Source organism: Scyliorhinus canicula, chromosome 11 (genome assembly GCF_902713615.1).
Source record: "Scyliorhinus canicula chromosome 11, sScyCan1.1, whole genome shotgun sequence".
In the NCBI taxonomy this organism is placed as follows: Eukaryota; Metazoa; Chordata; class Chondrichthyes; order Carcharhiniformes; family Scyliorhinidae; genus Scyliorhinus; species Scyliorhinus canicula.
Genome location: NC_052156.1, coordinates 15,182,583 through 15,210,139, shown reverse-complemented (window position 1 = coordinate 15,210,139; position 27,557 = coordinate 15,182,583). Strand labels below are relative to the sequence as shown.

Here is a 27,557-nt window from a genome sequence, read left to right as displayed (position 1 = left end):
GACTGTGATGAATCCTTCCCCCAGTGCTGGGACTGTGATGAATCCTTCCCCCAGTGCTGGGACTGTGATGAATCCTTCCCCCCAGTGTTGGGAGTGTGATTAATCCTTTCCCCAGTGCTGGGACTGTGATGAATCCTTCATCCAGTGCTGGGAGTGTGATGAATCCACCCCCAGTGCTGGGAGTGTGATGAATACTTCCCCCAGTGCTGGGACTGTGATGAATCCTTCCCCCCAGTGTTGGGAGTGTGATTAATCCTTTCCCCAGTGCTGGGAGTGTGATGAATCCACCCCCAGTGCTGGGGCTGTGATGAATCCACCCCCAGCTTCTCTGCAGATCAGTCCGCCTCAGTCAGTGTGCAAGCTTTGCCTGAGCTCCATCACTCTGAGTTGCTCCTGCTATCTCTCTGAGCATATCTCTCTGAGCAGCAGCATTTGGCTCCCCCCTTCCCCGAATCTCCCCCCCCCCCCCCCGCCCCCTTCCGAAACTGACTCAAACTCATCCAGCAACTGACCGCAGAGCGGTACATGTGGCTCCCTGAAGACACTGCTGCCCATGGTTCGCGTGGAAGCGCTTCATCTGGAGCCTTTCACTCCTCAACAGACCCAAGTCGCCCAAGAGAAGAGGGGCTGCGACCCCTGTGATCTTTCATGATAAGGAACGCGGCGCTGGGACACGTTTTGTGAGCGGGTTCAGGTGCCGCAGGATTTAGACCGCACACGTTCGCTAGCAAGACGAGGAAAAAGTAAGTATTGTAACCTCAGGCGCTGGGTGAAAAACTGGCTGAATTAAACCGCCGAAGCAAATACCCACTTGGATGTGTTTCAGTCGGAATCATTTGTGTGTGTGCTGGGGGGGGGGGGGGGGGGAGGGGGGGTGTATCATTTGTTCAATTGACAGCCCTTGGTCAGTTTCTGAAACTGACTAGACACCGGTGCCTTGCCAAGATCCCAGGTGCTCAGTGCCCCCAGTTCATGTTGTGTGGGGACTGGATTGTAAAATCCTATTATTATCTGGAGCTGAATTACAATGTGCGGGGCTGGAGTAGGGATCCGTCCTTTTGGGGAAAGGTGTGTGAGATGTTTTTTTTTGGGGGGGGGGGGGTTGCTGGACTAAGTTCCTGGGGTAGGGGGTTGGGGGGGGGGGGTGGAGATCTAATATTAAACAATATTGAATTGTTGCTTTGAGCGCTGTGTGTGCGTGTATTGGTAAATAAGGCATCATCTCAGGGCGGGGTATTTCTGTCTCCAAATAACATACTCGTGAAAGCAGATTTGGGCTGTGATGAAGAACTTCCACCGATGTGGGATCGGTGTCTTCACTGGGAGCTGTGTCGGGGTTGAGACCTGCTGGATGTCGATGTGAAACTTGATTGTACAGCACCACCGTCTGCCTGAAGTGGTTGGAGGCAGCATTTCAGCGGAGATCACTACCGTGTCTGAGGGTGAAATTAAATGTTTGGACTTGGTCAGTTTCTGTGTTTTGTGTGTCTGCGGGGGGAGGGACAGTTCAGGGGATAGGGACGGGAGGGTGGGCTGCCTGCTGGATTTGGGAAGCAGCAACATTGTCCTCCCTTCCCCTGGGGCTCACAGTAACATTTTTTTGTTAAAAAGCTGCTCTATGATCATTGTTCTCAGTTTCAGCTCGGCGCCAGTTATTAATAACCCCCCCCCCCCCCCCCTAATATTTTAATCTGGAACGGTGGCGTGCATGAAAACGGAACTTTATTCATCCCTGTTACATAATACTGCGGAGTTTTGGGGGTTGTGTGGGACCAGAACTCGCCCCCTCCCAAAATCTGGACACGCCAGAGAACTCAAGCACTCTGGTTTTTGCCTCTTCTATTAGTTCTCAGGTGGAGGAGGTGGGTAGAATTGCCAATATTTATTTTTTTGGGTGGGATTGTCAATATTGATTTATTTTTGGTGGGTAGGATTGTCAATACTTTTTTTGCTGGTGTCAACATTACTGTTGTTGGAGATGCCGCTTTGTAATTCACACTCAGTCACTGTGCACAGGTTGAATGTCCACTAACAGGGGACTGAGACTTTCCTGACAGTTTGTCACCAGCTTCTGTGCTAACAGGTGAAGACGCTGTGTTCGCTCGCCAAGGCTCCTTCCAGTCTGCGTTAGCCTTTGCATTTAGCTATTCCTCCCCCCATTCTGTGGCCAATGATTGCTTCATCCCATCATACATCCTGCCGAACGATTGGCTTGTTGTCCGTCACATTTTGAGACTTAAAAAAGTGTCTCCTTTCCGTCTCAATAATCCCGCCGAACGCAGCTTCTGATTGATGTTAAAATTACTCCTTGAGTGGAATAATTTACTTCCCATTCAAATCACTCTGGGCACAGGGGGGTTAAAAAAAACAGAATAGAGAAACATTTTAATTCCATTCACCTTTCAACACACAGGAAGTAGTTTGGAGAATGTCGTGTTTGTATTTTGAATCTTTCAATTAAAATCCCGGCACCTAACACCCCCCACCCTTCCACCACCTCAAATAAATTCTTATTAAGCGGGGAATAGATCCCCCTTCAGTTCTTTGCTGGGAGTCTTACATAATTCCAGTGGTGGTTGGGAATGTTACGCTCCCTGTGTAAAACTGCTTGTGAATCCAGCGCTTGAGGTTTTAAAATTGGACTGTTTACAAATATCCCTTCCACATGTTTTGTTCTTAACCAATGCAAAGTATCACCTTGAAAGATTCTTCCGTGTTTCTCCCACTTGCCAGTTGTAGTTTTACATGTCAAGCTGAACCGCAAGATGTGGCCAATGATTCATTTATATCTTTGCTTTGTCGCATGAAATTTGGCTGTTCCTAATCATTTAGAATCATGGAATCATAGAATTTACAGTGCAGAAAGAGGCCATTCGGCCCATCGAGTCTGCACTGACCCCTGGAAAGAGCCCCAATTTAAGCCCACACCTCCACCCTATCCCCATAGCCCAGCAACCCCACCCAACCATTCTGGACACCAAGGGGCAATTTAGCATGGTCAATCCACCTAACCTGCACATCTTTTGGACTGTGGGAGGAAACTGGAGCCCCCGAAGGAGACCCACGCAGACGGAGAGAACGTGCAGACTCCACACATTGATCCAAGCCAGCAATCAAACCTGGGACCCTGGAGCTGTGAAGCACTAGTGCTAACCATGTCAATTATTTTAAAGGTTCCTGCTTGTGATCTCCATCGGTCATTATGTTTGCCAACTGCGGTTAAGGTTCATGAACCATGTCAGTCAACATCACCGTATTTTAACCCAGAAACGTCAGGTCAAGTTCCAGTTACACCATCTATTTAAACGAGTGATGTTTAAATATGGTATTCTTGTCTGTGAAAATGCATTGTGTCTTGTAAATTTTTTTGTCCTTCTCTTGGTGATATCTTTCTCGACTATGATCTTTTCCGGAGTTTTCCCAATATATCAGTTTAGTCAGTGCTGCAAACTAATCGAATCTCAGCCCGGGGAGCCTAGCTGTTAAAATGGGCGACAAAGCTACTCTTTGATGCCCCTGTGCTCATGTATACTCTGAAGACTGGTGCAGTGCATGCACTAATTGTCTTTAGTTGACTTCCTTTGGCAGTAATAGGTTAGGAGATCATTATTTCACCTGGCCTACATCGCACTTAGGACTTCTGAGACTGGATGGCCCATTTAAGTGAACAATTAGCAATTTCAGAGACGAGTCAAAGGTCATTAATTTGGTCTTTGAGCGCATGTTTGTGAGCATGGAAATGCCCACTTGACCTATTTCAGAAAATTAACTTTCCATACGTGACACTTAAACCCCACAGTAGATGCAGTGTCGCATGCTTTAGAAATGGAATAGCCAATTGATAGATCTGATTCTGTTGCATAATAATAATTTCTTGGGCCGCTCGAGGCATTGGGGGGAAATAGGGCACAGTGGTGAATATGAAATGCAAGGGTGAGAGCAGAAGCAAGATAAGGGTCGTGTTCGTGGATGCATTCAGACAAGATTTCATTGGGGGGGACCTAGATGGGACTGAGTCCCTTTTGAAAAATTTTCTGCACCTCTAAACGAACAGTTATTTCAAAAGGACTTAAAGCGTTAATCTCACTTCCGGAGGTGTAAATAGCAAGCATTGTGAGTCGCAAGTGAGTATGATTTTTAAAGGAATGGGGAATTGTGTTTTGAACAATGTTGGGGCAGATCATATTTAATGTCGCTTTCGATACCCGCAGCCAATTCCTGTTGTCCCCTTCAACTTTGCCAGCTCTGGAGGGGGCAAAAGGAGTGGAAAACTACAATGAGGAGGATTTAGCAGGAGGAGAATTTCCCTCCTGTCCAATGGTGTTCTGTTTCATCAGAGGAAATGAATAAATATTTTAAGATGAACAACCTATATATAAAAAAAGGCTTTTGATTTGCACAGGCGAACAGAAATTTTCAAAAACAATGTTTACAAGAGAGTCAGTCACGTCTGGTTCCTAGGACAACACTGTGCATTTAAATAATGCCTTTAATATAATGCAACATTGCCGGATATTTCACAGAGGCAGAACAGAACAAAATGTGACAGTGAGCCTTGGACGGCAATGTTAGGACTAATGACCAAAAGCTCGGTTAATGATCCCAGCTACGGCTGCTTATTCTATGAAGGTTTGCTGGTTGCAAAGTCAATAGGGAGCTGCCGAATTAATTTGGAAAGCAGAACGAAGTTGATACTGTAGCATCATAATGGAAGCCAGTGTAATATTTCATACTTATTTTGGAGTGGGGGCATCTCTTAATGAGGTGACTTTAACCCAAACGGCAGATTGAACTGTGTAAGAGCTGACGTGAGAGGTCTTGAGACAACTGTTGTATCTTTTTCACTACTCCTGGCTCATGGCTGGGCAACACGGGGGGGGGGGGGGGGGTCTCTTGACTTTTCAATACCATATCTAGTGGGAGTCTGTAACTCAACTATGTCAGTGACTGAAGACACAAACTTCCATCTGAGGTATAACTGCCTATATCATAGGTTTTAATAGCAATTCTTTTTTTGGTATTCTTTGTTTTAACAAACCATTAACCCATATATTATGGAGCCCATTTTGGCCCAACATGGTGGGGTGGGGGCAATGTGTTTGCGATTTTTCCCGCTGCTTTGTTTTAAAAAAAATTTGGAGTAGCCAATTATTTTTTTCCAATTAAGGGGCAATTTAGCGTGGCCAATCCACCTATCCTGCACATCTTTTTGGGTTGTGGGGGTGAAACCCACGCAGACACGGGGAGAATGTGCAAACTCCACACGGACCGTGACCCAGGGCCGGGATACGAACCCGGGTCCTCAGCGCCGTAGGCAGCAATGCTAACCACTGTGCCACCGTGCTGCGCCCCCCCCCTTTGTTGAGAATTGGTGGCCAAATTCTTTTGCTGCTGTCAAAGACGACAACATTGGAGAGGGGAGAGGTAGCGCCAGGGAAACAGTGCCATTGTAGAGGGTTAACGTGCTGAGGTTGAGGTAGGGTACTGGAGAAGGAGATGTCAAGAGATTAAGCAAAAGGCAGAACGTAATGGAAAAGAATTGTAAGTTCTTTCGTTGTGATTGAAATATAACTAACAATAGGTGCTCGAGCCCATGCAATTGTACATTTCTTATAGTTAAATATTTTCCAGAGCTGAAAAGTCAAAACCCCATTTCCAGCAGATTATTACATTGAGACTATCATTGGCAACAGTGTACTGATAAAAATAAAAATGAAAATTCAAGGAGGGGTGTAGTTTTTATCATTGCACTAGAACATTAATGAAAGGAAGATGAGCACTTACAGAGCATATTATCAATTGGCTCATAAAAATTTAAGAATGCTTCACGCACAATGAATTGCTTTTAAAGTGTAGTGACTTTCACTTGCGCACAATCACAGCAACTATTTAATGCACAAAATCTGACAAATTATAATCAGCTGACTGATGGGTTAATCTGTTTTTTTTGGTGATATTGCTTAAAAGCCAGATTCCTGCTGGGAAGCAACAATGCCCGGCACTTGTGCGGCATGAATCCTATTTGTCACTTACCATTCCCGAGCCTGAAATCTGTCCAGGCGTTGCTGCATTTGGGCATGGAGGGTATTGCTTTGTTATCTAAGAAGTTGCGAATGGTGCTGAACATTGTGCAATCATCAGCGACCATCCCCGCTTCTGATCTTATGATGAAGGAAAAGTCATTGATGGAACAGCTGAAGATGGTTGGGCGTTAGAACACTAACCCGAGGAACCTCTGCGTGATCTCCCGGGACTGAGATGATTGACCATCAACAGTAACAATCTTTTTCCTTACTGTTCAATATGACTCACCAATGGAGCTCTTTCTCTCTCTCTTCCCCCCCCTCCTCACTCCCGATTTCCATTGACTTCAATTTTGCTAGGACTCCTTTATGCCACACTCAATCAAAACGCTGCCTTGATGTCAAGGACAATCACTCTTACATCACCTCGATGTGGTTGGACATAGACTGCAACATGGTGTTGAGTTGAATGGCCCTGGCACAACCCAAACTCAGCATCAGTGAGCAAGCTACTGGTGGTTAAACACGGTGGGTAACATTTTCCATCACTTTGTGAGATGTGCAGCTTTTTGTGGTGAGGATATATCTGGGGCAATTTTCATCATTGTAATGTCGATGACAGTGTTCTAGTTGTGTTGAAACAGATTGACTCAAGGTGCAGCGAAACTCTGGAGCAAAGTAGCTATTCGTACAGCTGGGGATTGTTGTTGGCCCATAACCTTTACTGTGTGAAGTGCCTTAAGCCATTTCTTTATCGCATGAAGTGAATCAAATTGTGTGAACATTGGTGTCTGTGTTTATGGGGACCTCAGGAGGAGACTGAGATGGATCATCCACTGGGCTCCTTCTGGCACAAGGTGGTTATAAATGCTGCAACTTTGACTTTTCCATTGGTGTGCTGGGCTCTCCCATCTTTGGGGTTGGGGGTATTTTAGAGCCCCTTTCCCCAGTTAATTTATGAGAGAATGTGGCAAAACTGAAGATCTTTGATCTGATCTGTTGGTTCTGGGATTGCTTAGCTCTATTGCATACCATTTCCATTGTTTAGCACTTATGTAGTCCTGTGCTGTAGCTTCACCAGGTTGGAACCTCATTATTAGGAATACCTGTTTCTGTTTCTGCTGCCTTACGCTGCTCATTGAACTAGGTCTCCTCCTCCGGCTTGATGGTAACGTAGTTAGCACTGTTGCTTCACAGCACCAGGGACCCAGGTTCGATTGCAGGCTTGGGTCACTGTCTGTGCGGAGCCTGCACGCTCTGCCCGTGTCTGCGTGTGTTTCCCCCGGGTGCGTTGGTTTCCTCCCCCAAGTCCCGGAAAACGTGCTGTTAGGTAATTTGTATATTTCGAATTCTCCTTCCATGTACCCGAACAGGTGCCGGAATGTGGCAACTAGGGGATTTTCACAGTAACTTCATTGCAGTGTTAATGTAAGCCTACTTGTGACAATAAAGATTATTATATTATAACGGTGGGGCAGAATGGTGGTGCAGTGGTTAGCATTGGCGCCTCACGGCGCCGAGGTCCCGGGTTCGATCCCGGCTCCGGGTCACTGTCCGTGTGGAGTTTGCACATTCTCTCCGTGTCTGCGTGGGTTTCGCCCCCACAACCCAAAGATGTGCAGAGTAGGTGGATTGGCCACGCTAAATTGCCCCTTAATTGGAAAAAATGAATTGGGTACTCTAAATTTATATTACAAGTTTTTAAAAAATAATGTTAGAATGGTGAAGTGAGGGAAATGCGGTTACTTCAAGTTACAGATTATGGTGGAATACAATTCTGCTGCTGATGGCCCACAGTGCCTCACGGAGGTTCAGTTTTGAGCTGCCAGGTCTCTTTAATCTATCCCATTGAGCACAGCTAGTGCCATATAAAAGATGGAGGGTGCCCTCCGCTTGAAAACACAGTTTTGCCTCCACAAGGACAGTGTGGTGGTCCCACTAATGCTCTCCCGCATGGATTATCTACAGCAGGTTGACTAGGGCGGATCGAATCTGAATGGTCCATCCTGTTCTATTCTTCCGCAAAGTTTTCATAGCAGTTTGGTACAGTTGCATAGTTTTCCAGGCAACTTCAAAGGGGAATTGGAAGTCAACCAAATCACTGTGTGTCTGGAGCCATATGTAGTCAGATCAGATGAGGACACCAGCTTCCTGCCCTGAGGGACATTTGTGATCCGATGGATTTCATGACCAGCAGTAGTTTCATGACTGTTTATTCCAATTGTACTTATTGAACGTTTCGAACATCAGTGTTGAAGTATGCTGTCAACACGGTTAGAGGAGGCTTTATTCCTTTTGAGATGACGCACCAAGTGTTAGAAGCTGAGTGCAGAAGCAATCCGTTGACTAACACTGGCAGCTTTTATTTGACGATCCATTCACTAGCTTGACACTCTGCACATGATGAGAACAAAATTAATGCTTTCTTTAAGATAACATAATATATATATATCCATTTTGTATGTCAGGCTGTTCTTTTGGGATTCTTCCTTGAAATTGCGTTGTGAGGGGTCTTTGTCAAATAAAATTTTACACAAAATTTGGCTTAAGGAAAGCGACACAATATAAATAGTAGAGAATGCCGATACCCTGCACAAAATGGCTTCCAGATTTGCTTATATAACAACTGTCACTAATTTTCAAATTAATTCATTGTGTGCGAAAATTGAAATACGTAGACAAGTTTCCACATGAGTGCAAATCTTTTAAAATCTATTTCCTTTTTTATATAATGCATTAATTTGCTATTTTAAAGGATTTCACTTCTAAACAGATTAAATCAAAAATGTTGAGCTGCACTCCCAGCCCTTTGCTGCATTCCAGAATCTAACTATTGAGATAAACCCCTTACAGAGTCATATTGTCTCCATGGCAACCTCAAGGGTTTTCTTAGTTGTTGAGAGGACATGGAAGGTTTGACGTAAGAGTCAGACTCTTTCCAGAACAAGAAGACCAACGTTTCATCCAGAAGTTGGGCCTTATTTAACCATTCTCAGCCAGGGCAGCCATAATGGATGTTGACATTTGGCCTCAATGCTCTCTGGGAAAGGAGGGGCTGTGAAGCAGGGCTCCCGCTCTTAATCGCTGTCCGGTTGGAAGCCATGCTCGTCTGAGGGTATCATGAGGAGACATCATTGGGCTCAACGGTGACGGCTTCTGTTGTAGAATACCTTCCCAACACTCACTTCCTATGTTCGCACATGTAGAATAGCCACTTTCAAAAAGCACTGTCCAATGGGAGCCGAGAAAAAAGGAGAGAAATCTTTAACTCCTACCCGAGACGCCAACACTGTTTGCTTGTGGGCATTGGATCTCTCAAGTGAGACTTGTTTTTACATTTTGCCTTATCACATATCAGAATCAACTCAAATCACTTTGCATATAAGGAGCCTTGTACAGTGATTGTTGTTATTCAAGGTAATGTAGCAGCAATTTATCAAATAGATCCATTCCCAAAACAGCAGTGCGATGTGTGAAAGTGAATCTGCTGTTAGTTGAGGGGACAGCATAATGGTCAGCACTGCTACCTCACAGCGTTGTGGCTCCAGGTTCAATTCCTGCCTTGGGTAACTGTCTGGGTGGAGTTTGCCCTTTCACCAGTGTCAGCGTGGGTTTCCTCCCACAATCCAAAGATATGCAGGTTAGATGAATTGGCCATGCTAAATTGCTCCTTCGTGTTCAAAGATGTGTGTGTTAGGTGGGGTTACAGGGATAGGGCGAGGGAGTGGGCCTAGATAGGGTGCTCTTTCAGAGGGTCGGTGCAGACTTGATGGGCTGAATGGCCTCCTTCTGCACGGTACGGATTCCACGGACAGTCACGATCAGAACATGTAAGAGGGGCAGCACAGTGGTTCACACTGTTGGGTCGCAGCACCAGGGACCCAGGTTCGATTCCTGCTTGGGTCACTGTCTGTGTGGAGTCTGCATGGGTTTCCTCCGGGTGCTCCAGTTTCCTCCCACAAGTCCCGAAAGACGTGTTTGTTAGGTGAATTGAACATTCTGAACTCTCCCCGTGTACCCAAACAGGCACAGGAGAGTGGCGACTAGGGGATTTTCACAGCAACTTCATTGCAGTGTTAATGTTAGCCTACTTGTGACACTAATAAAGATCATTATTATTATTAATACTAGTCTTGCAGAATTATCTGTGAGGTGCAATATTATGAGGTGGAATCAGAGATTCTGTCAGGCATGTTCTTTGAAAGTTGTAATCTTGTTTTTACAAATATCCTGGAATGCCTGTTGAGATAATAAAGTGGGGCAGAGGAGTAAACGAGCTTCAGTAAATGCACATTTAAACTGGTGCTGAGCATAATGCTGCAAAACATCTTTCTTTCATTTATGTGAAAATCTCTCAAAGTACGACATTCCCTGCTTTCTATAGAATGAAGGAAGAAAATGTACCAAAATGATGATGTCTTATTTCTCTGTTCCTTTGTGAAACTGAGCGAAATTTCAGTGAAATGTTTTAATATTCAGGTTGTTACATGTACAGTGCCGAAACAGAATCTGAGCCTAATCATTTGTTTCAATAACGACAGTCAATACTGATTCTGCATATACTGCCGTTCCTGTTCCTAACTCCTTGTTTGAGAACAAAAATGCACCAATCTATCTGGTGCCATGTCAAACCCAGCTGGCTTACGACAGTCTGAATCATATCTGCCGTATACGGAGAGCACTTTGCATTTTATTATCTAAGTACCTCTTTTACAGCTTAATACACCATGGGTCAGACTGTGAAATTCTGACACTCAAACTAAAAATGCAAAGAAGATTTAAACTTGTGTGCACAGATCTTGTTTAGAGTAAACCCTCAGCCCCTCCAAGATCGCTTCGTCATTCTGTATCCAGCAACTATTAATGGGCATTATGAGAGGATGCACGCTGAAAATAATTGGCTTAATTAGGCCATCAGTGTAATGAACTGGATTTCTCCTTTATTGTGTTATTGACTGTTTGCTCAATAATTATAAAATACTCAAGAGTTTGAGCTTCCTCTTGAACGTTGATGTTGTGCGGGCTTTCACAATTGTCAATGCCATATCAAACAGCGTGATTCTCAAAGCAACCGTGAGTTTTGTGAGAATTAATCTTCTGCTTTTGTTAGTTGAGGAGGCAACGATGGGCGGAACATGCAAGACGTCTGCAGTGTCATGATATACAAACATGCAACCAATGAACACTCAGAATAAGACACAACCAATGGGCAGTCAGGACACTCAGAGGTGGCATCACCACAAGGGGGCATGACATAAACACTATGAAAGGGATGAGGCACTCACACACTGCCTCTTTCCACAGACAGACATCTAGAGAGTTAGACAGGGTCGATCAGCAGCATCACACCCCAGAACGTGGCTTAGAGCAAGCTGGTACAGTTAGACTGAGTTACTACAGTTAGATTAGCAGAGAGTCGAACTCATTTGAGAACTGTGTTAATAGTTCAATAAACACGTTGAACTTATTTCAGAGTCTGGACCATCCTTTAGTTAGGACTGCATCAAGTTAAGCCTTAGCAAGGCTTTTCACAGTAACTTCATCGAAGCCTACTCGTGACAATAAGCGATTTCATTTTCATTTCATTTTCAAGTAGCAGCCTGTGTTATCCGAAGCAGCAGAACACAACATGATACCAGGAGTGACTGTTCAATCTATTTAGTTCAAGTCAGCAAAATCCGTGACAACCAGCTACTGAATACAGGCACAATGGACAAGATTCAGGCTCCTCATCAGGTCAGGACCACCAGCAATCTTCGTCCCAACTGGCGATCATTCAAGCAGAAATTGCAACTATACGTGGAAGCATCCGACCTCAATGGCGCGACAGATGCACGGAAGATAGCTCTTCTACTCACCACTGCGGGTGACCATGCGATAGAGATTTTCAACTCCTTTGACTTTTCCGAAGGGCAGGACAAAACAAAGTACCAAACCATCCTGGAGAAATTCGACAGCCACTGCGAGGTGGACACCAACGAAATCTTCGAGCGCTACATCTTCAAGCAGAGGATAAAAGGAAAGCCGAATCCTTCACCTCCTATCTAACTAACCTCCGACTGCTAGCGCAATCCTGCAACTTCGGTAATATCACTGACTCCGTGATCAGAGACCAAATAATTTTTGGAGTCCACTCTGATCCTCTGCGAGAGCAATTGTTGAAAATCAAGCGCATGACCCTGCCAGTCGCGATTGAAACGTGCACTGTGCATGAGCACTCTAAACATCGCTATTCACAGTACAAAAGGGCAGAAAGTGAAAAACAAGCCTCCTACGAGATGGAGAGTGTTCAGGCCATCTCCCGGATGTAGCGCCTCCACATTGATTAAAACGGCCATTTTGTGTGCTCTTCCCGGGGCCTGACGCATGCGCAGTGCGATCGGGAACATGAAACGGCCGAAAACCGCACTGCGCAGGTGCAGACGTCCGAGAACCGCATCGCGCATATGCAACGATGCACTGAGCGTCATGACGCCGACGTCATGATGTGTGCTAACTGTGGCACTGCCCATTTAATAAAAAAACTGCCCTGCAAGAGGCAAATGCTGTTTAAACTGTGGGAAACCAAACCACTATGCAGCCCTGTGCAGATCTGCACCACCAGTCAGGAGCCAGCACTCCCAGGTGGACTTCAAGAGAATCAAGAAGCCCCACAATCCTTCCAGCTGCCTGCAAACTCCTGGACTACAATAGAAAAGCAATCAAGGCACTGGGGTCCTGCCATCTGCAGGTGTCCAGCCAACACACACAAGCAAGCTTCTGCTTTGAGATTGTTAAACCAGACAGGGCCTCCCTGCTAGGTGCACACGCCTGCAAGCAACTAAACCTCATTCAAAGGGTCTACACCACGACGCCGACCCATTCGGATCTTCAGGCCAGCATCGACGACATCTTAACCTAGTACCCAGATGTATTTAGCGGGGTGGGCACGCTGCCGTACGAGTACAAGATTCTACTGCGGCCTGATGCCAAGCCAGTGGCCCACGCACCACGACGAGTCCCTGCTCCACGGAGAGAGCACCTGAAGTCAGAGCTCACGAGTCTACAACAAAAAGGCATAATCTCCAAGGTCACTGAACCAACCGACTGGGTCAGCTCGATGGTAGCGTAAAGAAGCCTTCGGGGGACCTACGCATCTGCATTGACCCCAAGGATCTAAACAAAAATATTATGCGGGAACATTACCCCATCCCGAAGAGGGAAGAAATCACGAGTGAGATGGCACACGCACGCTTCTTCACAAAATTGGACATATCCCATTGATTTTGGCAAATTCAACTTGAAGAATCCAGCAGAAGGCTCTGCACCTTCAACACGCCTTTTGGCAGATTCTGCTACAACCGAATGCCATTTGGCATCATCTCGGCATCAGAGATTTTCCATCGCATCATGGAACAGATGATGGAGGGAATAGAAGGGGTTCGTGTCTACGTTGACAATATCATAATCTGGTCCACAACCCCAGAGGAACATGTGTCGCGACTCAAGAAAGTATTCCGACGCATACATGAACATGACCTCAAGCTGAACAGGTCCAAGTGCTGTTTTGGGACATCCACGCTGAAGTTCCTGGGCGATCAGATTTCACGACACGGTGTGCGCCCGGACACAGACAAAATTAAAGCCATCAAGGCAATGAAAGTCCCCGAGGACAAGAATACAGTACTGACTTCCTGGGAATGGTCAATTTCCTTGGCAAGTTCATCCCGAATTTGGCCATACACACTATGGTCCTGCGCAACCTGGTGAATAAATCAACCACCTCTTTGAGTGGAAGGCAGAGCACCGAACAGAGTGGCTGGAGCTGAAAGCCAAGCTCACCACTGCAACCGTCCTTGCATTCTTTGACCCAGACCGAGAGACCAAGATATCCACAGATGCGAGTCAGGATAGCATTGGGGCGGTGTTGCTTCAAAGAGACGACACGTCATCCTGGGTACCAGTAGCATACGCGTCACGGGCAATGATACCCACTGAGACCAGATATGTGCAGATTGTGGAGGATTGTTTAGGTCTTCTCACTGGCATCCTCAAATTTCATAATGTCTACGGCTTGCCAATATTTACTGTTGAGACGGATCATAGGCCTCTGGTCCACATCATCCAAAAGGACCTGAACGACATGACGCCTCGTTTGCAGACAATTCTGCTCAAACTCCGGAGGTATGATTTCAATTTGGTGTACACACCTGGCACGGAGCTCATCATCGCCGATGCATTGTCCGGCTCTGTCAACTCACCCAGTGAACCACTGGAGATCATCCAGCACATTGAATTGCAGGTACAACTGTGTGCAAGCACTCTCCCGGCAACAGATGAGAAGATCGTTCTCATCCGAGACAAGATGGCCAAAGACCCCCTGTTGCAGCGAGTCATCCACAACCTCAGCAATGGCTGGCAGAAAGGGCAATGCCCTCAATTCTACAATGTCAAGGACAACCTGATGCGATCGACGGCATCCTGCTCAAGCTGGACAGGATAGTCATCCCGCTACGTCTCCAGAGCATGGCGCTGCGGCAGATTCATGAGGGACACCTGGGCATAGAAAAGTGCAGACACGGGGCCCAGCAAGCTGTCTACTGGCCCGGCATCAACCAGGACATCACGGACATGATCCTGAACTGCAAAACCTGTCGGAGGTTCCAACCAGCGCAGAGCAAGGAGATATTCCAACCACATGACCGAGAGACCTCTCCGTGGTCCAAGGTTGGCATTGACCTATCCCTCTCGAATGGTTGCGACTATATCTTAATCATCGATTACTTTTCAAACTATCCTGACGTGCTGAGGCTGCCAGACCTCACCTCACGGACCGCCATCAAAGCGTGTAACGAGACATTCTCACGGCATGGCATTCCAAACACCGTCATGAGCGACAAGGCCCGTGCTTCCACAGTCGAGAATGGTCCATGTTTGCCAAGAGCTACAAATTCAGGCATGTCACCTCGTCAGTCCCCACTATCCGCAGTCCAATGGCAAAGTCGAAAAAGGAGTGCACATTGTTAAGCAGCTCATCCGCAAGGCCTCGGTCTCCACTTCTGACACACGCCTTGCACTACTTGCGTACCGGATGCACTGGCATGTCGCCAGCTCAACTGTTGATGAACAGGGACCTGCGGGCGATGCTTCCAGCCATACACCTGCCCAACCTTGATCACCTCCCGGTGCTGCAGAAGATGCAGCAGCTTCGCAACAGCCAGAAGCAGGGCTATGACGCAGATGCCACCGATCTGGATGTGCTATCCCCGGCAGACATGGTCCGGAACAAGATACCGGATGGTGGGTGGTCTGCTCTGGCTGTCGTTGTTCAATAGGCTGCGCCCAGATCCTATGTCATACGTATGGCTGATGGCTCCATTGTGCGAAGGAATCGAAGGGCACTGTGAAAAGTTGCTTGCCCACAACCACTTTCCACTCCATTTCCACATGTCGAAATTGCCACCTCCAGACACCTCGATCCACGAGGCCACCAGTCGTGCCTCCCACTCGCCTGCCAAGACACCGTCTTCCTCTCCGGCGGGCGACAATGATCAGGCGCAAGCATCAGAGGCTGGACTTATGAGCATTTGTTTTGTTTGTTATGTTCTGTATTCCTCAGTCAGTCACATTAGACAGACACATGTACATACATCTACAAAAAAAGGGGAGATGTTATGATATGTAAACATGCAACCAATGAACACTCAGAATAGGACACAACCAATGGGCAGTCAGGACACTCAGAGGTGGCATCACCACAAGGGGGCATGACATAAACACTATGAAAGGGATGAGGCACTCGCACCCTGCCTCTTTCCACAGCCAGACATCCAGAGAGTTAGACAGGGTTGATCAGCAGCATCACACCCCAGAACTTGGCTTAGAGCAAACTGGTACAGTTAGACTGAGTTACTACAGTTAGATTAGCAGAGTGTCAAACTCATTCGAGAACTGTGTTAATAGTTCAGTAAACACGTTGAACTCATTTCAGAGTCTGGAGCATCCTTTAGTTAAGACTGCATCAAGTAGCAGCCTGTGTTATCCGAAGCAGCAGAACACAACATGCAGAACCACCTGTCAGGAATTGGAGATCTTTATTAGAAGTATTCTTTACAGAGAATTGTAATATTTTCACAAATATCCTGGAGTGCCTGTTGAGATTGTAAAGAGAAGTAAATGGACTTCAGTAAATGCACAGCTAAACTGGTGCTGTGCACTATAGCTGATTGAAAGCAAATTTGAAAAGAGCATTGCAGTCCGGAACTCAGGTGCTTATGTGGTGATGTAATCCAATGTTTCAACTTGCAGTATAACTTCATGCTTGAGAATCTTGCTTCTCCGGGCAGCAAGCTATACTTAAACTGATCCACGACAGTCTTCGAGCTTGTCCTCATCAAGGACAGAGGAATATAGAATCATAAAATCTATATTCCTATATTATCAAGAATATGCTTGATAAAAATGTCCCAAGATCCATCTATTTCGCCTTCCGCCATCTTGCTTCATGGTAGCCGCGTGATGCAACAATGATTGTGTTGTTGATTAACCGCAGCAGTAAACGTCTGTCAATCAGCCTGTGACAGAATTACATGAAGAAAGCCTCGTGGTGGAGGACTTTGGGAGGTCACGGGAGAACCCACCGACGTAAAGAATGAGCTGCCCCTCAGTCATTTATTGCCTTTAAGTGGTTGAAGGCTTTATTTGTACCCTCAGGATCAGGAAGGCCCACCTCAGAGAGCTGTCAGCCTGTTTGAGGCCACTAGCTCACTCCTGGATTCCTGGGGAAATACTCCAGAAAGCAGAAGCACAAAGGGACTTGGGAGTCCTTGTTCACGGTTCTCTTAAGGTTCAGTGGGCAGTTAAGAAGGCAAATGCAATGTTAGCATTCATGTCAAGAGGGCTAGAATACAAGACCAGGGATATACTTCCGAGGGTGTATAAGGCTCTGGTCAGACCCCATTTGGAGTATTGTGAGCAGTTTTGAGCCCTGTATCTAAGGAAGGATGTGCTGGCCTTGGAAAGGGTCCAGAGGCAGTACACAAGAATGATCCCTGGAATGAAGAACTTGTCGTATGAGGAATGGTTGGGGGCTCTGGGTCTGTACTCGTTGGAGTTTAGAAGGATGAGAGGGGATCTTATTGAAACGTACAAGATACTGCAAGGCCTAGATAGAGTGGATGTGGAAAGGATGTTTCCACTTGTAGGAAAAACTAGAAGCAGAGGGCACAATCTCAAGACTGAAGGGACAAACCTTTAAAACAGAGATGAGGAGGAATTTCTTCAGCCAGAGGGTGGTGAATCTGTGGAACTCTTTGCCACAGAAGGCTGTGGAGGCCAATTCACTGAGTGTCTTTAAGACAGAGATAGTTAGGTTCTTGATTAATAAGGGGATCAGGAGTTACGGGGAGAAGGCAGGAGAATGGGGATGAGAAAATATCGGCCATGATTGAATGGCGGAGCAGACTCGATGGGCCAAGTGGCCTAATTCTGCTCTTATGTCTTGTGGTCTGATGGTACTACTAGCGCCCATGGGAGCAGTAGTCACTGGCAGTACTGCACTCGCCTGATGAGGTAGTGTGTGGTGATGGGTTGGAACCTTCCTAAGTGTTCGGAGGTCAGCCAGGGGCAGCGGGGAGCAGGGCTTGAGAAACCATAGAGGGAGGGAAATCTCACCTTGGAAGTGCCCATTTATGGGCACTGGGAGCCATTTAGCACCCCCCCCCCCTTCCACCACCACGCCAACCTCTGCACAAGAAAACCTGCTGAGCAGGCCGCTTGTTGCAAGCTTCTACCAAGGCTGGTTTAATCGCCTAATTCCCACTTGAGGGCCTCAATTTGCCCAGTGGCAGGTGGGCTGCCCAACCCCACCCCTGATGCGGGTAAAATGGTGAGGGCAGGGGCAGGCAGGTAGGTGGCAGGCAGGCCACCCACTGGATTTAAGGGGGGGCCCCCTCGCCAACAAACCTGCCTGTGGGGGGAGCATCAACTTCAGTCCTTTGGATCACAAGTTACCTTTTTCTTCCCAAAACATGTCCCACTTCTCGAGTGCCATGTCTCAAATTACTCCCCATGCAAAATCCCAAGCTGTAACTTTCTGAATGAAGGCTTGGAGCAAGCATTAATAATCCAGTTATGAACTACGAACTCAACAACTTTCAGTGAATTACTCAGTGAATGTAAACTTCTGACCTGAACCTACATTGTCTGGAAGACTTCAGTTTCAATTTTTTTTTACCCGAAGGAACTTGGGTAGTTCTTCCTTCATCTCCAGTGTATCTGCAAGAGGAATAACTTGTCAGTGATAAATAGGTCCGGAATAACTGCACTGACAAGTAAATCATTTAGCATGTTTCACCTAGTACTGTCAATGTAACACCTTTCTCTTTTATTCAGTCACGGGATGTAAACATCACCGGCAGAGTCAGCGTTTATGGCCTTTGAAAAGCCAGTGGTAAGCGGCCTTCCTGAATACAATGAGTGGTTTTCTACCCAACAGGGAAAAAAAGCAGTTTGGACTAGTGTGGCGGTTAGAAGATGCTAGTAAAATTGGATTAAAAATGTATTGGGTTGTTTTAAGCATTAAAAGCCTGGGGTTAGAATTTACTTTATTGCAATGGTCGTGTTCTTTAAAAAGGAGAGTTCTGTTCTGCAGGGCTTGAGTAGTTTTGGCAGCCAGCGTGTGAAATTGACCAAGGAATGTGTTTTTCAGTCTGGGTTAATGCCTGGTGAAGTTCCTGGGGAGTTTAAGTGCTTTGCTTCTGAGAAAATTTGTTTTTTTTCTCTTGGGGAGGTGACATCATGGCCGGGAAGAGCCAATGAATGCGTAGAGACATTTTGAGAAGCTGTGAAGGAGGACAATTGTGGAGAAAGCTGCGGAGAGGGACATGACTTTGGGGAAAGGGCTTTTGGAAGTGAAGTCTTCTCTGGCAACCATTGTGTTTTTTTAGACCACCAATAAAGGGAGTTTTCTTTCCCGATAGGATAAGAGTAATAATATTTTAAAAGCCGAGCATTATTGTCTGAAGACAAGGAAAAGGCTGAAACAACCAGTTGAAGCAGCTATTTGAAGATATTCAGCCAGAGTCTGAAGGGATTCAAACAAGAGCCAGAATCTGTTCTGTAGCGCAAGTACTATGCTGTGCCATGTTAATTTTGAATTGGATTGAGTGCTGTATGTTTATTTTCTTGTTGTCTAATCGGAAATTGTACAGTTGTGCTAAACTGTTCTTTTTCAGGTGTGAAGTTAAAAGTTTAATATTGTATTTATAATAAAGGTGTTGTTTTTTTCATTCAATCATTCCTGGAGTGAATCATTCTTTCCGCACAGTCTTAAAATAAACTAAAATATTGCGGTTTTGGTCCAGTATCCTAGCCACTGTTTGGGATTGTAATACCAGTATCCTTACTTACCAGTTTTTCCTGTTTTTTCCCTCTGAACAGGCTCTTTCAGGGGGCAGTTAAGAATCAATGATAGGACCATAGAATCCCTACAGTGCAGAAGAAGGCCTTTCAGCCCATCGAGTCTACACCGACCCTTTGAAAGAGCACTCTCGCCAGGCCCACTCCTCCCCTACCCTATCCCCGTGACCCCACCTAACCTCCACATCCCTGGACACCTAAGGGGCAATTTTCTACCATGATTAACCCACCTAACCTGCACATCATTGGACTGTGGGAGGAAATTGGAGCACCTGGAGGAAACCCACACAAACATGGGGAGAAAGTGCAAACTCCACAAAGACGGTCACCCAAGGTTGGAATTGAACCTGGGTCCCTGGTGCTGTGAGGCAGCAAGGCTAACCACCGGTCCACCCACATTGCATTGGATCTGCAGCCACATGTAGGCTAGACCGGGTAAAGGATGGCAGATTTCCTTCCCTAAACGACATTAATGAACCAAATGGATTTTAACAACAATCCGGTCCCCATTACTGATTTCAATTAATTGCATTAAAATTGTCAGCTGTCATGGTGCGACTTGAGTTCATGTCCCTTTAGTCTAGGCCTCTGGATTACTAGCACAGTAAAATAACACTGTGCCAGAGGGAGAAGCAAAAATAATCCAAATGGTTTGGTTATACAGGATTTACATTACCTTATAATCTGCTGAAGACTTGCAAGACCTTTTAACCTCTTTCAGTGCTGCTTTACGTTTATTCCAGAGTCTTGTAAGGGATTAGAGCCCTACCCAAAACCAATAAAGTTGAGTGAATATTGCTGAATAATGACATGTTGCAGAAGCTTTTTGTCTTGTACTCATCAGATCAATTTGCAAGAATACCAAATGTAAAAGAAACACCAATTTATACTACATGAGAAGAGAGTGCTGATTGGTTGGCAGGTGGACTCTGATTGGTAGAGGTGTTGCCATGGAAAATACACCAGTTAACTGGTGACTGACAATTAACTGTCAAGCTTTGTTTAAATCCAAACCAGGCATGGTGATTCTGATTGGTCATTGCATTTCCCTGGATAATGAACCAGAAAATGGGCATTGCCCCTTTTGTATCGCTGAAACGGGTGCAATATGTCTACATGTTCTTTCTGTCTGCAAGTGCAAGACGGAAAACTTCGGCAACGTATCTTTTTTCAGCAATACTCAGCTTCCGAACTACCAAATGAGTAAGTGTTGGGTGACATCAAAAAGGCCACATAAAGAAATAACTTGCGCTTATTAAGCATCCTGCACTAGTATAGGATAACCCAAAGTGCTTTACAGTTAATTAAGTACTTTGTGAACTGTAATCATTGGTGTAATGTAGGAAATTATGAAAGCCAATTTGCACACAACAAGCTCCGACAAACAAATTGGTGGTAGGGACCTGATGATCAAATTTGTTGGTTTGGTTGAGGGATGAAAGTTGGCCATGAAACCAAGGAGAACTGCCCTACTTTTCTTCCCATAGTACAATAGGATGATCTTATATTCTTTCATGGGACGTGGGTGTCGCTGGCTCGGGCAGGGTTTGTTGCCCATCCTTAATAGTCGTTGAGAATTATCTCTGCCTGAGATGGCAGATAGAACCTTGGTTTTCCTATCATCTGGGGAAAAAAAATGTACCTTCAACAGTGCAGCACTATTTTAGTGTTGAACCAGAATATAAACCTGGATTCTGTACTGAAGGAGGCCTGAATTCACAATCAGACTCCAGAATACAAAGGCTGGCACATTGCAAACAGTCATAGACAAAACTGATTCATTGCTGCAATCATATTTAATGAGTAACAGTAATGTGGGTAGAGCACTTTAATGCTGCTCTCATGGTTTGACCTCCTTCGATCTTCTGACTCAAGGAAACATTTAACGCTTAATTACTTTTGCGTACGTCTATTGGTCGGACCTGTATGTCCATTACACAAAAAACGTTCCAACTTAGCAGCATTTTAATATAACCTGCGAGGACCTGGGTAGCACAATTGGTTGAATAAAGTGTGAATTCACCCTTCAGTCCAGTTGGATTGGGAAGATAAGATTCAGTTCTCCTCTCTGGGGGAATTCTATGCGGCATTCTGTTGCACTTTTTAACATGGAAGGTGCAAAGGAGCTTATGATTTAGGACTAAGTTGACTCACTAAGTATAGAAATCTGAGGCGGGGAATTAAAGAAACGGAAGGGATGTTTTGTTGAGTTTGTAGGCTAGGCACATTAGTGGGGTTTAATTTTACACCTAAACCATACAATGCTGATACGAGAGTGCTAATATTAATACAGGATGCAAAAAGTTGGGGAAATGCTTTGTCTATCGTGATTTTTAAAATATCATTAACAAACTCTGCAAATCCAGCTCTGATTATCTTCTAATTGTAACCAAACTGTTGTCTCCATAACCTTTTGTAAGTAGCTATTCTTAGTGAAGCAGTGTATTACTATTACTCATCATATCAGCACTTAACTTACTGTCAGGTACAGAACAAGACAAGAATGATAATATGCATATGAATTCTTCTTGGAGATCTGTGACAGATCTCGGGGGAACACAATTGACTACAGATCTATTCCCTTTTTAAATTATTACAGCAAGCTGTCATTATTAAGTTTCATAAAAATCAGCAGGTGGTATAATATTGTGATCAGCAATAAGTCTGTTGCGTTAATCTTCAAGATTTTGAGCTGAATGGGATCTAAAATTGAAATATAAGCTCTCTTAACCATTCTGTTAACAGCTTTACTTAGTGCTAACACTTGAGCTTCTGTGTGAGGAGGCAATGACTCACGTCCCTTTCTAAGACTTGAACGCACATTACAAGTTGACAGTACAGTGCAGTATGGGCTGCGTGCTGTCAGATGGTTTCTTTCAGATGGAATATTCAACCAAAACTCTGTCTGCCTATTCAAGTGGATCTTCTGATGCTATTCAAAGGGGTCCTTCCAGTGCCTCGTACCGTCTGACAAACATCCAATCTCGAAGTTCCCCTTCCACCTGTTATACGCCTGATAGTCAGTTGGTGAGGGAAAAGAGCAGAGCCAGTCTTTAATTGGAATATATTTATTCACAGAATGGAACATTACAAGCACATATTGTTACAAAAGGGATTGCAGCGTGCTTCTATGAAAGGGAGAGAAAGCGGGAGTGGGATACTGAATTTGCATGATCAGCCACGATCGTATTGAACGGTGGTGCAGGCTCGAAGGGCCGAATGGCCTATTCCTGCACCAATTTTTCTGTTTCTATAACATCTCTTGTGTGCCATGTGATCCAGTTTTAGTTTTACTTTTGCTTTCAGCAGAGCACACACGCACAGCTCAGCTGCGGGTGTCTTCAAGCTTTCCACCCATGTATATCTGTTCACATGTGCCTTGAATCATTAAATTAATCCACAATGGGTTTGCCCAATCCATTATGAATGATTGGTGCCTTTCTATCATTTTAACGCACACAACATATATCTCCTGATTCTACTCTACTCTGTAAGTATCTCTTTATACGTGCTCAAGTAACCATTCAACCAATGCCCCCACCTCTATGAACTTAACCTCAACTGATACAATTAACACGATTAATAGCTTGTTTTTATCCGAAGTTCACTTTTATAATCGCCCGTTCTGCCACCTTTTTATGTTGTAAAGGAAATCTGACACTGGCAGAAATGGACAGCTGGTCAGTTGGTGTCCGTGGAGAGATAAAGCCAATTCTAGAATTTACAGTGCAGGAGGAGGCCATTCGGCCCATCGAGGCTGCACCGGCCCTTGGAAAGGGCACCCTACTTAAACCCATGCCTCCAACCCTATCCCCGCGATCCAGTAACCCAACCTTACCTTTTCATAGAATTTACAGTGCAGAAGGAGGCCATTCGGCCCATCGAGTCTGCACCGGCTCCTGGAAAGAGCACCCTACCCAAGGTTAACACCTCGCCCTATCCCCAAACCCAGTAACCCCACCCAACACTAAGGGCAATTTTGGATACTAAGAGGCAATTTAGTATGGCCAATCCACCGGACCTGCACATCTTTGGACTGTGGGAGGAAACTGGAGCACCCGGAGGAAATCTTATGCAGATACGGGGAGAAAGTGAAAACTCCACACAGACAGTCACCCTGGGCTGGAATTGAATCCAGGTCCCTGGAGCTGTGAGCCAGCAGTGCTAACCACTGTGCCACCATGCCGCCCTATGAAGTTCAGGCACCAAAGAAATGGTAGACAACTCAAATGGCACAAAATACCTATTCTTTCTCTTGACAGGTACCTCCATAACGGGGTTTTCAAAGTGCGGATGCCGACTCGCGGGTGGGTCGAGGGCGGGTGTCAGAAGAGTCGCGTAGCTAAGGTATTCCTGGCACAGTCTCAAATTGCTTTGCCACGGATGGACTTTGTATTCTTAATATCGGAATATCTTATCCCTCTGTGCTTCATTTCTCATAGAGCAGGCATTATTTCCACCAGCATTTGCCCGGCAGATAACAAAGCAATTCCGGCTTTCACACCAATTTATAACAAAATGCAGAAGTTTCCCCCAAGACAATGCTGGGCTATTATGATGCATGGTTGCATCCACGGATACTAATATAAACACATACTGCACCCCCATAGCCAGTCTGCTATTTCTTATCATTCCCATATAAATGACATTATAATTTTTAAGTTATTTGTAATGTTAAGCGGTGGCTATATTTGGGGAAGTAGACAAGGAACTGACTTTTCGACAACTAACTGCAGGTTTAAATGACTATTCCTCCACTAGGAACATGGGGAAAATGTAAATGAACAATCCCGGCCATGTGTGGAGTTTGCACTTTCTCCCTGGGTTTTCTCTGGGTGCTCATTACCACAGGAAGTAGCTGATGCTAAAACTTTGAATATATTTAAGAGGCGGCTGGATGTAGCACTTGGGGAGAATGGGATCAAAGGCTTTGGGGAGAAAGCAGAATGATGTTATTGAGTTGGATGATTGGCCATGATCGTGATGAATGGTGTAGCAGGCTCGGAGAGCCAAAAGGCATCCTCCTGCTCCTATCTTCTATGTATCTCTGTATAGACTCAATGGGCCGAATGGCGCCCTTCTGCACTGTAGGGATACTATGCTATCTATGATATGCTCTCCACCGAACTGAACTTCCACATCCATGGACATTAGGCAAGGCAGAAGAGCACACAATGTTTTGTGAAATATCTCCAGTTTTACGAGTCTTGAGAAGAGTTTTGGGCAATGGAACTAAAGGAGAATGAAGTTTGAACAGCTGACTGGTCAGAGTCAGTCAAGGCACCATTCCCATCTGAACTGATTGGAGAAATTGACTGGAGTTAGTAACTGACCGACCTTTAGTTGCTGCACATCACGAAATATATTGGCTTCAGGACAATCTGAATATTTGGAAATGGGAAGACCACTAAAAGGTTGGAATGCCGAAGGCTGGTGGTTAGTTATTCATGGTGGCATGGATGTTTGTGGAATGGAGTAGACCAGACTGTTCCTATGTAACTACCATAAATGTCCCATGCTTTATTCTGGTTTTGATAATGATTGCCGTCTCTGCGGCACATTCGCCTGTTAGCACCGTGCTTAGGTCACATCCAAGAACGGCGTAATTTGCTTTTTCCAAACTTTAATGCTTCGCCCCACGCAATTTGGTCTGTACCCTTCAGTTGCGCTCCAATATTTATTGAATATTCACCTCTGTTGTTAACTAGTGAGCTCCCATCACGTAGCTTGATGGTATTCATGACAAGTACAGGATATCAGCATTGACCCAATTAGAAATATGCCATGATTGATACTGAAGCTGAAACTATTTCCACAGATACACTCCAAATACAGCATCAGCAGAGGGTCTCTGCTGAAATTGACGAGCAGATCCATTTTAAGCACGTGGCTCAGTTCTCAGTTTCTCTCCACCTTTGAGGCGGGGTCCGTAGGCGTTCTTCTTGAACCATCACTGCAATCTAGTTAGTGAAGGACTCCAATGGGACTGTTATAGGGAATTCCAGGATTTTGTCAAGGAGGGAACAGTGATCAATGTTCAAGTCAGGATTGTGTGTGATTTGGAGAGGACCTCAGAGGTCCCATCTCAGCCTCCCCGAACAGGTGCCGGAATGTGGCGACTAGGGGCTTTTCACAGTAACTTCATTTGAAGCCTACTTGTGACAATAAGCGATTTTCATTTCATTTCATTTCATATTTAGGAGAACCGTTTCATTTCAGTTCATTTCATTTTCATTAGCGACAAATTGATTCAACACGGGAATCACTGTGAAGATGTATCACTAAAATGGTTCGTAGTGTTCAAATGTATCTTTAAAAATTCAGTCGATTATCACCCCCACACGCCCCACAAAAAAACCTGCCTTTATCTTACGAATAATTGAGAGGTATTGTAAACATTGGAGGCAGGAATCCAGCCAGCGAGGAGCAACCGCAACAGATTGTCAACTATTCCGTCCAGACTTCTGCTGTTGCCTTGTGTTATGGCCTGTTTAAAAACCCAACAGTTTAAGAGTTAAAGTATTCCATGGGGTCGCAGAGCAAATCAGGACATCGGTGATCGCAGACTTCTGAGAAATGTGAGCAGGGCCAATGAGCGATGAGCAATCACGTCATTTTCTCACTTCCCAGCTGTCATGGAACTGTTGTAACAGGTTCCAAACGCTTTCTGCGAACTCCACCTCTCTCTCTCTCTCTCTCTCTCTCTCTGGCCAAGCCCCAAAACATGTTCCACACCATTATGTTTACAATCGAAAATCTCAATTAAAAACAAAGAGTGGAATAGAGACAAGACAAAAACAAAGTTCGAGGTGAGTTGGCAGTAGTTGGCTCAATGGCAGCTGGAGATCCTGGAAGAGGGAGGCGGCCAGAATCCTGATATTCAATGGAAGAGTGCAGGCAGGAAATGAAATAATGCTGGGTAGGCAGGCTGGAAGACACGAGACCTGATTGGAGTGAGGTCGTGAGGATAAAAGCAGGCTCACCTGTCACATTAAAGGTAAGCGAACGTGTCCCGAAGATTGACCGGCATCTGTTCCGAAGTTCGGCCAGTTGGCAAAAGTGAGTCCCAGGGAAAGAATTTGAAATGAAATGAAAATCGCTTATTGTCACAAGTAGGCTTCAAATGAAGTTACTGTGTAAAGCCCCTCGTCGCCACATTCCAGCGCCTGTTCGGGGAGGCTGGTACGGGAATTGAACTGTGCTGCTGGCCTGCCTTGGTCTGCTTTCAAAGCCAGATCTTTAGCCCTCTGCTAAACCAGGCCCTTTGAACATTTTGAAAAACACTGCCCTATAATGTTTCCTTCCATCCCTCAGGATGTATAAAAAATGCTCAGCCATCTTGTTAAACATTCTTGGCAGCATTTTACAGCTCTGTCATGGTGGGTCGGGGCCGGAAGATGCAGAGAGCCATTCAAAAGTCTATTGACTTCAAAGGGACCGTAAAATCCCGCCACTGTTAAATTCTGCCCCCAATGTCTATTGAGCTAATATCAAGGTATTTTACCCAGTACACAAACAGCTGGGAGGCCTTTCCACCATTGAACTGTGTTGAGTTACAATGTAAGCTCACTTTGCCCATCTCTACTAAACATCAAGTTTGAGATCCAATGGGTTATTCCTAGTTCAATCATTTGCAATCCAGGAGTAACATAGTCAGTGTTGATTTCCAGTCTAGATGGTTATCGGTATAACAGTCAATATTGTCAGTTTAATCAGGACATTCCAAAGTTAAAGTATGAAAACTGGGAAAAGTAGCATAGCACATGAGAGTTTCAAATTAGCAAAAGAGATTGATGTTTTTTCATCAGGAAGGCGACCAATTTTCCAACCTTTCAACTTAACATAACTTGAAAGATATGGGGCGAGATTCTCCGTTCCTGAGGCTAATTGCCATCTCGAACGGAGAATTCACAGGAGGTTCACTTGAAAAAAATCGACGCAAACCCCTCAATGATTCCGGGACCGGTGAGGGGCTAGAACCGGCGCCATGTGAAACGCCCGCAGACCGCGTCGAGAATGGCCAGGTCCCGGGCCGCACATGCACACAGCTGACGATGTGCAGCGGTTGCGCCGTACAACATGGCGCAGGCCGTGCGCGAACCAAACCCGCCATCCACGACCCCACAGCCCACCTCC

The 27,557-nt window shown here is 45.4% G+C and overlaps 1 protein-coding gene across 5 annotated transcripts in view; it reads left to right on the top strand.

The window, feature by feature from the left end:
• Positions 1 to 460: 460 nt before the first annotated feature.
• The window catches only part of LOC119973850 (caM kinase-like vesicle-associated protein), a 189,947-nt gene continuing 162,850 nt past the window's right edge, over positions 461 to 27,557 (top strand). Inside the window, exons 1-2 of one of the 5 annotated variants that reach the window (XM_038812330.1) lie at positions 461 to 743; positions 6,384 to 6,551. The gene's annotated coding sequence lies outside the window, so the exon portion shown is untranslated. Of the gene's footprint in view, positions 744 to 1,304; positions 1,466 to 3,957; positions 4,125 to 6,383; positions 6,552 to 27,557 lie in introns of those variants that run through there. The other 4 variants (XM_038812331.1, XM_038812329.1, XM_038812332.1 and 1 more) reach the window with 4 other exon arrangements.